The sequence below is a fragment of the Orbicella franksi genome, chromosome 2 (genome assembly GCF_964199315.1).
Source record: "Orbicella franksi chromosome 2, jaOrbFran1.1, whole genome shotgun sequence".
Taxonomy (NCBI): domain Eukaryota; kingdom Metazoa; phylum Cnidaria; class Anthozoa; order Scleractinia; family Merulinidae; genus Orbicella; species Orbicella franksi.
The window spans coordinates 17,020,913-17,032,938 of NC_138146.1; the positions used below are offsets into that span (position 1 = coordinate 17,020,913).

Genomic DNA, 12,026 nt, shown 5'->3' on the forward strand with positions numbered 1-12,026 from the left:
GACCCCCTGTGGTTTCCAAGTGGACTGGTGTCAACAACAGTTTTAGACCAATACACAAAGTTGACATCATGAGGTCAGTGTTGCTGTCACATCCTGGTAATAAACTTGGAGACAAAGCTGCTTAAGGTTGAAGTTAGTAACTCTCAGAGGATTAAAAACATATCAGTCTTAATATTATTCCACACCTACAATCTCTGCTAGTTTTACTATACTAATGTCTGTTTTGAGAATTTGATGGTACCATCAAAACAATATATCTTTGATTCACACATGTTATTCTCCATACTGACTGCATCGCTAGTGTATGTTCTGAGAATTTGGGTGTATATCAAGATATAATAGAATATAATTTCTCTGTACTGATTGCCTTTCTTACTAATGCATGTTCTTAGAATTTGGTCTACATCAAGACCATGTCTTCTAGAATCATGCCACCTCTCCACATACCATTATTGCAACTTCTCAGGACTGCATTTTTGTAGCAAATGAAAGAAGCAAGTTAGCCCTTGATCCATTGGTACATTTCTTCTCCACTCTGGCAGTAGCAGAATAAAGCTGTGTGCAAGTCCATGGGTGATTCTCCATTTATGAGGCTGTTGTCACAATATGATTTCACCGGCAATCTACTAGGGAACTAAAGCACATTTTACAAGTTAATAGCTGGAACTGAAAAACATACATATACATCACTTACCTTCATGATAACAAAAGATGATCCAAAATGTCATAATGAAATGAGCAATATCTTTTACTTTTGTAATGATTTTCACGCCTCCGAAAATGGACGTTTTGAGTTATGTGATTGCCCCCGAAAGTGGGCTAATTTGACCTAGACAGTAATAGTTATTTAATCTCAAGTTAAGTGACTCATAATGTATTACAAAAAAGCACACTGACACCATTTTTTCTAGTTTTATTGTATTGATAAGTAATATCAGAAACTCATAAGGGGCTCAATACCCCTTTTAAGTTTCAGGCAATGCATATTAATAGAAAAGTTAGTTACAATAATATTTAATGTCTTCATGGTTTCTTGCTGTCTTCTCCATTCTACTCGCTCCCGAAAATGAGCAGTGACCACATGCTATGATTACTATGCTTTTTACAATAACAATATTGCTTTTTACAATGCAAAAAAATCCACAGGACCTAAATTAAAGCATGAGGGGGTGTGCTTGTTAAGCTGAATAATTTGGCATCCAGAGAAAGCCAAGAGTGTCCCAGTGTCAGTTGACACTTCTTTTGGAACACCCAGGGCTCCTGGATGATTCTCATTGGTCTGTAATCTTTGGTTTGGTAATGAATCAATGTCAATACCAAGCCTTAATGTGCTTGTAGCCGGATAATGTTTGGAAACCAAAAGCCAAACTGTAAGCGAAAGCCGAACCAAAAGGCTATCATTAATTATTATAATTAAAACAATTTAATCCACGTACCTCTTGCCAGGTTGTAGAAATAACCTACCTTAAATATCATCTCTTGGTCCTTCAACCCAAAGGATAGCTCTGTCTCAACATAAGCATCGCCAGAGAAATGCTTCTGAATGACATGACAAGCATACAAGTGGAGCAGCCAAGAGGTACAACTGACACTAAGATCACGGATGACTCTTATTGAGTGGTTTCTCTTGGCCATATTCCAGTCTTGTTGATCCCTTTTGAAGCTAATTGACATGTATAGTGATGTCATGAGATTACTTGAAGGTACAATGATCCAGTGAGAATTCCATGCTTTGGAAATTCATCCACCCTTGCTGCAAAATAGTCCTTCAATTATGTTTGTAATGAAGTCTTTCTCTCACAAGACTTCCAGGTTAGAGTTCAGTATGAGGTTGACAACCTCACCCCATAAATAGGAAATATCTCAAAGGGCAGCAACAAGATTCAATTAAGCAGGAAGTCAAAGACTAGGAATGGAGTTTGAAATGTAAGGGCTGTATAGCACTAGTAGACGTTCACAGGTGACCAGGTAGATGAGTGAAAAAACGTATAATTCACATAATCACTCTTGGCTTCAGTCAGTGCAGATGGAGTGAATTTGTTTCTTAGGAAACAGACGTGGAAGCAAGTTTGCTTTTAGACCTGAGTGATATCCAAGATTCTAAAGAACTTGCAGTTGCTTACCTTGAGAAGTTTGCTGAGAAGTTCATCCTTGAATAGGAAACAGTGAGATATTGATCAAATCCAGATTCTGCTGATGCTGGGCAAGGATGAATCCAGAGCTGTTCTCTGATCATGCTGATCCTGAGTGGAATGACACATTTTGTTCATGCCAAAGGACATGATGAATCATGACACTTACAACAAAACTGTCTGTGTATGCTGTTGTCCAGTTGGAGGATTTGTGTTTCTCTTGCAAGATTCTTGAGAGGTTGCAGGCTCTGTATATTTTGGTAGTAAAGATCTGGGATGAAACATTTCTCTTCCAGTATTATTGGCATTAGAAGATGGGCTTGATTGGTTGACAGCTTTAGAAAGCAGTGCTTGTTTAGTTAGGAATCAGCTTAGTGAGAAGTAGGTAGTATGTGTGTTATTCTTCAATATTCCAGCTTTCCAGTGTTCCAGTGCTCCATTGCTTTCAATTAGCTGAAAATTGGTTTCTTGGTAAAGTACACCCTTGGTGGCTGTGTGGGACATTTGGTAGTATCAGACAACATGGATGACAAGAGAGTTGTGGAAAGGCATGGTTTTAAGTAGTGTAAACAATTATGGTGTTGACTATAAACTTTTGTAGTACAAAGAACCTTTCTGGTCATTCATCAGTGGTGTTTTGTTTCTATAGAGGCATAATTTCCTCCTTGGCATGTTGGTAGTGATCACCATCACTAAAGCTGCACATACTGTAGGGTATTAATAGGACAGATGTTTATCTGCGTGTAAGCTGAAGGCTGTTGTGCATATTGTATTTGGCTAATTTTTTGAATTACAGGACATGTTTCTTGCTCCTCGCTCGTATTATACCAGAGGTTCCTGTGGATTTTCTTGGGTTTCTTCTTGAATCAAGTGTAGTAGGTCTATCAATCAGGATTGAACAAAGGTGTTGTAAAGGAACTTTTAAGTCCACAGCCCAAGACGATCTCTGGACATAGGTAGAAAATGAAAAGCACCTTTTTGATAAGCAAGTTGACTGAGAAACTTCTTAGAAGGAAAAGATTAATGCTAAACCCAGCCTGTTTGAGAAGCCCTCAACAAGGCTGCTGTGGAGAAGCATTGTAACACATTTATCTTTTGATTATGGATAAGGTTACCATAAAATAAACAGTCAATCTGCTGAAAGGTTTTTGATCTTTGTGTCCTCAATAACCAGAGGTATCTTGTTTTAGCATAGGGACTTATCCAGTATTTCCAGGACCCCTTTGAACAGGTGGGACTACTCCCACATTGATCATCTTCCCATTAATGGGATAAAAGAGCTTGTGTTTGAAAAGAGGGGCCTGTGTAGGAAGTACATGACCATCAGGTAACTGCCTTTGTTAAATCATGGGTCTACTCTGGATAGTACAAGACAGTCAAGACAGAAAATTAATGTTGTACTCTCTTGGATGATCGTCTGTGGCACTGATTCTACACAGAACTGCTGGACTTGTTTCAGTTCCTCACCAGCTTTCTCTTTACTTTCTTCTTGTCTTTGATGATCTCCTAGTTGTCCCTGCTCCACTGATTGGGGATTTTCCCTTTATTCTAATTGTGGCTAAAGGAGCTTCATTTTATGAGATAATTGTTTTCGATGTCTAAGTAACAGATCATTAAGATCAGACAAGAGTTGTTGAGAGTCTTGTGTCAGAGGTAGGGGCTGTAAATTTGTGGGTGTCAGCAGAATGAAAAGACACCTGTTAGCAATAAGCAAGGTTTGTTACTCACAACTGAGAGGGAACAGGAAGGGTGTTGGGCAGAACAATGGAAGTCATTGATATCGACTTTACACTCAAAGAAAGGGAAATCTTGAAATACATAAATGGTGTTACGATGTAGATTGAATGTCTGGACCATTTCAACTTGGATGATGTAGTGTGATGGGTGCAGGGAATTTAATTAAGTGAGGTGTGTAGGAACAATATCAAGTGACCGGAGCAAGGCCATTCTCACACCAAGTTTCAAGAAAAATGCAAGTGAGAGGCAACGACAGACAGTGTATCACTGTATCACTTTGCTATCCTTACAAAGCAAAATCTTCTGCAAAGTCATTGTGAAGTGTCTATCCTGAGATGTACACTGTAAGTGAAGTAAAACAAACCAAAGGTGGTGCACGCCACTGTGTAATGTCAGCCATGCAGGATGATTCAAATCGTCTGTGCTCTGTAATCCTCTGATGAAGCAGCCAAGTACTTCCAGTTGTCTTAAAGAATCAAGGCACAGTCTGCGGGACCACAAATTTGTGACATCAACAGATTGTACAGACACCCATTATTGATAAGCATTAGGTCTGTTAAAATGGGAAGGAGCAGGTCAAGAGTGATGGACGGAACATTTTAGGAAGGTCCTTAACCTGCCGGTCCAGATGAGGCAGCTAATGTATTGTCTGTGATGCTGAAGATCACCTTTTTCTATGAGAAAAGGCTCATTAATGGTTTTTAATAAGGATAAAGCACCTTGCTAGATGAGATGAGCTTAGTGCCAAACATTTTAACTCTGACCCACTGAGCTGACTATAGAGATAACACTACTCTCACTTTTAACTGGAGGCTTGGGTCATGAAGGGATAACCAAGTAACTGGAGCGGAGGTGTTGTCTTAGTAATTTTCAAGAAAGCTACACAGGCTGACAGCAACAACTGGCAGGGCACCACTTTGTTATCCTTGAAAGGCACTCTTATGTAAAATCATTGTGAGATGTCCATCCATGGCAATTAATGAACTGTTGCTGAAAGATTACGTTGATTGAGGAAGAAATCATGGCACAGAAACCTGTACAAGTTTAAGTTGATCAGTTAAAATTCTTAACTCTCTGGAAAGGGTAGAAGCAATAGGAGAAACAGAGAGATATATGAGAATCTTTTGCACTCTCCAGACTCAGAATATTGATTGTTTAGAATGACAGTACATTATTTCAAGAGGCACAAAGCTTCAATACAGCTCGCATTAGAAAATGGTGTATTTGTTTGCTCAAGCAAGTAAACATACAGTATTGAGTTTTCTAAAAAGGCAAAGCTGGATTAGAGGTGACTGTTATCCATCCAAAACTAATGTGACACTGGATTGGACATGCTCCATGAGGAAGTAAATAACAACTACCAAGTTGTTCTCAGATGGATACCATAGAGTAAATTGAAAAAGGACATTCCAGGTCCACCTGGTTGAAGAACAGGAAGAAGAGAAGCTCTAAGCCTTGTGACTTGCAAAGGACCAAGAATAGAGACAGATCCTTTTGTTTTTCTGTGCAACTCTTGGCATCCAAAGGATTGATTGTGACAGCAATGTCATTAGATGGTGACAAAGCTTCAATGGCAGCTCTCGTTGAAATCATCATTCTGCACCCCAGGTACACAAGGCCATTCATTGTTGTACTTTGCCACTATCTTCATCCAAAGCCATGATGTTTGCTTCCTGTTGAATTTGCTACAGTTAACACTCAATCTACCTGGCTTGTCTACGCCTTACATCTTATGTTAGCTATTGGACTGACAGAAATGGAGAAACCTTGCTGTTTCCCTGTGATCCACTCGGTGGCAAAGGATGATGAAGACAATGATGTCATGGATGACACACGAGTGTATAACCTCCATGTTTACTTCATTGAAGCATTTTGCATGTCTTGTTTGCTTTTGTTGTATGTGTTGTCAGGAATTGCCCATGCTCCATCATGGAGCAAATAGACAATGTCAAGCACACCTTGAAGCTTCAATGGCTTTGCTGGTTGAAACATTGATATCCTAGGCATACAAGGCCAGAATGATATTTTGCCATGGATCCATTCCTGTCCTCTGTCAGTCTTGTGCAGACATGCTGACATCTCCTTCCAGTCAGGTCCTGTTTAACACTTTACATTACCTATTTACCTACAATAACCTACTAGTGCTCTTTTCTTTCTTACTTTATCAATAGGTGATTTTCATTATGATGTCATAAAAATAGAATCCAATTTTTGTCTTTCCCTTGTGGTAAACAAAGCAAGTACTTGTTATTCAAGGCCAAGTACAGTGAAATGTGATTGTTGTAGTCAAATGACATCATAATGGAAGCAACCCATTGTTTGGAGTTCATCTACTTGTCTTGGTCCTGGTCTTCTTTCATCACTGCATTGGCAGCTTCCTATCTACTTACTTTAACTACACTTGCTATCTAATCATAATGATCTTGTGAGAGTCTTGGTTGGTTCCAATGCATATCGGTCTTCTGTGTTCACTTTTCCAGTCTACATTGTTGTTGCTGATGAGAAGTCTACCTATGCCTACAATTTGCAGACAGTCTAAGCTATGAAGGCCTACCACATGCATTGTAGGACTCCTTTGAGGAGAGTCCTCCCACAAGGCAGCATTGACAAGGAGACAGATGTACATGTCTAAATATCAACATGGCCATAGTGAGAAAATCCCCCCCACTGCCTGTCACTCAAAGGCTGTCTTTACTGACTACCTGACTAACTTTCCTCCTCCTCAGGTTGGTTGGATCATCTTCACTGGTTGGTCTTGTGGTCTACTTAGATACCTTATCTGAACTGAGGTGTGTGCATTGTCCCATAATCCCATTCCCCTAGTGCCTTTTAATTTTTTGCAGGTTTTAAGGAAGTTTTATTTTCCCTTATCCAGAGCTGTCAGAAAAAAATGAAATTTGTCCTTGTAGACATCATCTACAATGGAAAAAATGTTTCCTTGAAATTTGAACCAGCCCCCTTTGCAAGCTTTTTAAAAACATTGTAAACCTCACAACAATAAAAGGCATTAGGGTAAGTACTTAGAGTCCTAACAACTGATTGATACTAGGGTACTAAGTTATAAACTGTAATGCTATATCTGGTTGAACCTTACTGGATGAATTTCACTTATCAGAGTGCTGACTGTCAAGTGAAATGTAATAGATGAATTGAACTAGGCGCAACTAAGCGGGAGTCAAACCACAGTACAAACAATGACATATAATGTCTCCAACTTGAAGTCGAAATGAAGCCGGAGCGAGATTGAACATCAGAGCCAGCATGTAGTCGAAAAAAGCCAGAGTGAAGTGAAAATCCAACCAGAATGAGGCCGAATAACCTGCAACTTAACCCAAATTTAATACGAGGCAAAAGGGAGGAACCATACCAATCCCAGGGACGCATCAGTAAACTAACTAAATTATCTACATTAAGTTAAGCCAAATCAGAAGTCCAGGGACTTCTGGCCAAAGAGTGTGTGCTTGTATGCTTCGTAAGGTTCATCCAGAGCTTTATATTTACCCTCCCCTCCCAGCCCACAGTGTAATTACTGACCACCATCATCATGTCTCGTCAGAGTCTTGGATGAAGTCAGCTGATCTGGGTTGAAGCTGAATAAGCTTAGACCATGAGTCGATCTTTGGTTTGGGAGGACTGAACTGTACCATGCTGTTCAGAAGGTCTTGGGATGGTTGCTTGGTGAAGAGGATTGATTGGAGCACAACTGATGCTCAGGAAATGAACTGAAAAATGATAAGAAGAAAAGTGAGCCTTATATAATCTTCCACTTTGAATGATATAAGTACTGAACATTTGATTGTGGATGGTTAAGACAATATACAATACCCTTAACGTCATCCTTCTGTGTAATTGGCTTGAGTGATCAGAATTTGGCTAGTAAATTCAATATAATTTCTCTGGCAATAACAATAGTCTTTCCCTATTCATACCAATAGTGTATAAGTTATGCAGGCTGCAAGAACTTGGAGCTATATCAAGACAATGTCCCCTGCAGTCATGCGTCCCATGTGTCAACTACGTTGTACTAGTTATGTGCAGCTAAAGCAGTATTGTCTGATTCATTGTGGCAGAAATATCAAAACTACCTTACCTCTGATCGAAATCATGTGCAGTCCCAAAGCACTAGCTTCTTAATATTATCTCCATCTCAAACTGGTGCAATTTTCTGATAGGTTGATCCAACGTTCTTTCTCACTGGATGTTTATCAGGGACAGTGTTACACTCTCAAGCTTTCATGGAGCATCCTGCTAATTTGCTCAAACACAGATCTGCTCAAGATAGAGGTTAGTAATGATTAAAAGTAAAAGTGCATTAAATTTGAGACAAGTGGTTAATTTCACAATCACAATCTCTGCAAGGATGGTCATGCTAAGATACATTTGAGATTTGTGTAAAGACATCATTTCTTTTTGAACCATATATTTGGTACAGTGTGAGCAGTACATGTTCTGAGAATTTTGCAGTACATCAAGACAATGGCAACCTTAACACTGTTTTCTTTTCTGATGTATGCTCTGAGAATTTGGAGATAATTCAAGGCAATGTCTCCAAAACTCGTGCCATTTCTCATCAGACCTTTGTTGTTAAACTTCACAAGACTGCCTTTGTTGTTACCAATGATCAATAAGATTACCTCTGATCCATGCATCCATTTCTTTTCTGTTGTTCTGGTAGTAGTAGAATGAACTTGTCTGCAAGGTCATGGATGATTGTCCACGTTTGAGGTGGTTTTTAGGAGAGGATTTAATCAGCACTCTACCAGGGAACTAAAGCACATTTTACAAGTTAATAGCTGAAACTGATAATCATGTGTGACTTACCTTTATGATGAGGAATGATGGTCCCAAATGTCCTCAATGAACATTCAATAAATTTCACTTTTGATCACTTTTTGACGCCCCCGAAAATGGACGCTTCTTGATTTTGGTAATTTGGACGCCCCCGAAAATGGACACTGTTTGAGTTTGGTAATTTGAGTCAATGTGTTTGCCCCCGAAAGTGGGCTGATTCCACCTAGATAACAATACTTTAGTACCTTACATTAAGTAGCTAATGTATTAGAAAAAAACAGACTGACACCATGTTTTTAGTTTTATTGTATTAATAAGTAATATCAGAAACTCATAAAGGGGCTCAACAACTCCTTATGAGTTTCTGGCAAATGTAAATTAACATAAAAGTTAGTTACAATAATATTTAATCTCTTCATGATTTCTTGCTGTCTCCTCCTTTCTGTTTGCTCCCGAAAATGAGCAGCAACCACCAGCTACGATTACTATGCTTTTTACAATAACAATATTACTTTTTACAATGCAAAAAAATCCACAGGACCTAAGTTAAAGCATGAGGGGGTGCGCTCCTAAAGCTGAATAATTTAGCATCCAGAGAAAGCCAAGAGTGTCCCAGTGTCAGTTGACACTTCATTTGGAACACCCAGGGCCCCTGGATGATTCTCATTGGTCTGCGAGCTTTGGCTTGGTAACAAGTCATCTCGCTACCAAGCCTTAATGTGTTCGTAGCCGGATAATGTTCCGAAACCAAGAGCCGAACTGTAAGCGAAACCCGAACCAAAATGCTATCATTAATTATTATAGTTAAAACAACTTAATCCACGTACCTCTTGCCAGGTTGTAGAAACAACTTACCTTAAATATCATTTCTTGGTCCTTCAACCCAAAGGATAGCTCTGTCTCAACATAAGCATTGCCAGAGAAATGCTTCTGAATGTATGACATGACAAGCATACAAGTAGAGCAACCAAGAGGTACAAATGACACTAAGATCACGGATGACTCTTATTGAGTGGTTTCTCTCAACCATATTCCAGTCTTGTTCATCCCTTTTGAAGCTGCTCCACATGTATAGTGATGTCGTGAGTTTAGTTGAAGGTATGAAGATCCAGCAAGAATTCCACAGTTTGGAAATTGATCCACCCTTGCTGCAAGATAGTCCTTTAATTAGGTTTGTAATGTCTTTCTCTTACAGGACTTCCAGGTTAGACTTCAATATGAGGTTGAAAACCTCACCCCATAAATCGGGAATGTCTCAAAGGGCAGCAACAAGAAGTGAGTGGCAAGTCAAAGACTAGAAATAGAGTTTGAAATGTAAGGGCTATATAGCACTAGTAGACGTTCACAGGTCACCAGATGAATGAGTGAAAAAACGTATAATTCACATATTCTTGGCTCCAGTTAGTGCAGATGGAGTAAATTTGTTTCTTAGGGAACAGACTTGGAAGCAATTTTGTTTTCAGTCCTGAATGATATCCAAGACTTGCAGTTGCGTACCTTGAGAAGTTTGCTGAGAAGTTCATCCTTGAGTAGGAAACAATGAGATATTGATCAGATCCAGATTCTACAGTACTGATGCTGGGCAAGGATGACTGAAATCCAGAGCTGTTCTTTGATAATACTGATCCTGAGTGGAATAACACATTTTGTTCATGCCAAAGAACATGATGAATCATGACACTTATGATGAAAGTGTCTGTGTATGCTGTGGTCCAGTTGGAGGATTTGTGTTTCTCTTGCAAGATTCTTGAGAGGTTGCAGGCTCTGTATATTTTGGTAGTAAAGATCTGGGATGAGACATTTCTCTACCAGTATTATTGCCATCAGAGGATGGCCTTGATTGTTTGACAGCTACAGAAAAGCAGTGCTTGTTTAGTTAGGAATCAACCTAGTGAGTAGGTAGTATTTGTGTTATTCCTCAATATTCCAGCTTTCCAGTGCTCCATTACTTTCAAGTAGCTGAAAATTGGTTTCTTGGTATAGTACATGCTAGTTGGCTGTGTGGGACATTTGGTAGCATCAGACGGCATGGATGACGAGAGAGTTGTGGAAAGGCGTGGTTTTAAGTAGTGTAAACAATGATGGTGTCTAAGACTTACGAACTTTTGTAGTACAAAAGAACCTTTCTGGCCATTCATCAGTGGTGTCTTGTTTCTATACAGGCATAATTTCCTCCACCTCTCTTAATAGGTGGGATGAGAGTGAAATTAATAATAATCCTCATCCCTGGAAAACAGAACATTTCTTGTAACATTTAATGGCGTGTTGGGAGTGATCACCATCACTAAAGCTACACATAGGGTGTTAGTAGGACAGATGTTTCTCTGTGTGTAAGCTCAGGGCTGTTTTGCATATTGCATTTGGCTCCTTTTTGAATTAAAGGACATGTTTATTGCTCCTCACTTGTATTATATCAGGGGTTCTTGTGTATTTTCTTGGGCTTCTTCTTGAATCCAAGTGTAGTAGGTCTACCAATCAGGATTAACCAAACGTGTTGTAAAGGAACTTTTAAGTCCTGTGGAGGTGCGGTGGTTTCATGGTTAGTGCACTTGTCCCCAGATCGAGCGGTCCAGGTTCGACCTTGGCTGGGGACACTGTGTTGTGTTCTTGGGCAAGACACTTAACTCTCATAGTGCCTCTCTCCACTCAGGAGTATAAATGGGTACCAGCAAATTGTTGGGGAAACCTAACAAATTGCAGGGGAGTGACCTGCGATGGGCTAGCATCCCATCCAGGGGAAGTAGAAATACTCCTACCCACTTTATGTTACAGAAACCAGGATAAGCTCCGGCAGCTATGAGCCAATTAGCTCCAAGGATTCACTTTAATATATAATTTAATGCAGATCATGTGTTAAAAAGCTTAGCTTTGCTCAGTATCCTTGATGTTTGAGTGCAGTACATTAACAGAGGCTACTGTTACAAATCACAAGTAATCCACAGCCCGAGACAACCTCTGGACATAGGTACAAAATGAAAAGCACCTTTTTGATAAGCAAGTTGACTGAGAAACTTCTTAGAAGGAAAGGAAGAATACTAAACCCAGCATGTTTGAGAAGCCCTCAACAAGGCTGCTGTGGAGAGGCATTGAGACACATTTATCTTTATCTTATGTTAAGGTTACCATAAAATAAACAGTCGGTCCGCAGAAGGGTTTTTGATCTTTGTGTCCTCAATACCCAGAGGCATCTTGTTTTAACTCAGGGACTTATCCAATATTTCCAGGACCTCTTTGAACAGGTGGGTCTACACCCACATCAGTCATCTTCCCATTGATGGGATAAAAGAGCTTGTGTTTGAGAAGAGGGGCCTGTGTAGGAAGTACATGACCATCAGGTCACTGCCTTTGTTAAATCAAGGCTATACT

The 12,026-nt window shown here is 39.6% G+C and overlaps 1 long non-coding RNA gene across 6 annotated transcripts in view; it reads left to right on the forward strand.

Moving 5' to 3' along the window:
• The window catches only part of LOC145478327 (uncharacterized), a 31,888-nt gene that overhangs the window by 14,388 nt on the left and 5,474 nt on the right, over nt 1-12,026 (forward strand). For 4 of the 6 annotated variants that reach the window (XR_014048233.1, XR_014048237.1, XR_014048235.1 and 1 more), the window contains 3 exons: nt 6,596-6,658; nt 7,426-7,613; nt 8,042-8,153. This is a non-coding gene — a long non-coding RNA (uncharacterized LOC145478327). Of the gene's footprint in view, nt 1-6,595; nt 6,659-7,425; nt 7,614-8,041; nt 8,154-9,855; nt 9,936-12,026 lie in introns of all 6 variants that reach the window. The other 2 variants (XR_014048236.1, XR_014048238.1) reach the window with 2 other exon arrangements.